This window comes from Merops nubicus, unplaced genomic scaffold (genome assembly GCF_000691845.1).
Source record: "Merops nubicus isolate BGI_N331 unplaced genomic scaffold, ASM69184v1 scaffold27690, whole genome shotgun sequence".
In the NCBI taxonomy this organism is placed as follows: Eukaryota; Metazoa; Chordata; class Aves; order Coraciiformes; family Meropidae; genus Merops; species Merops nubicus.
The window spans coordinates 692-1300 of NW_008583918.1; the positions used below are offsets into that span (position 1 = coordinate 692).

General features: G+C 66.0%; 1 pseudogene; it reads right to left on the reverse strand.

The window, feature by feature from the left end:
* The window catches only part of LOC103775188, a 1111-nt pseudogene extending 643 nt beyond the window's left edge, over positions 1 to 468 (reverse strand).
* Positions 469 to 609: the final 141 nt, after the last annotated feature.

The window sequence follows — 609 nt, forward strand, 5'->3', positions numbered from 1 at the left end:
ACAAGCTTCATCCCAGGCACTTCCAAGCCCTCCACTGGGGGTAACTCAGGATGCACATCCCCAACCCACCCCACATCCCAGGAGGGGGGACGGGGCGACGCAAGGACCGCACCGGGGCAGCCGCGGTGGGAGGGGGGAGCCCGGTTACATGCTGAAGGCCCACATGAGCTTCTGCTCCAGCTTGCCCCGGGAGGTGACGCTGAGGGCGATGATGAACTCTCGGAAGTCGATGGTGCCGTCGCCGTTGGTGTCGAAGGTGCGGAACACGTGCTCGGCGAACTTGGAGGCGTCGCCGTAGGGGAAGAAGTTGGCGTAGATCTTCTTGAACTCCTCCACGTTGAGGATGCCCGAGGGACAGTCCTTCAGGAAACCCTTGTACCAGCCCTGCAGCTCCAGGTCGGAGAACTCGGTGTTTTCCCTCAGGTCCTGGAGCATCTCGGGGCGCAGTTTGCTGTTCTGCTTCCCCATGCCGCTGGGACGCGCCGGGGGGCGAGCGCTGCTGGGGGACGGGGGCCTGGCCCGGCTCGGGGGGTCCCTCTGCACTGCAGGAGGGGAGAGGGATGGGGCAGAGCTGCCTGGCAGCCCTTGGACACCCAGGCGGACGCTGGC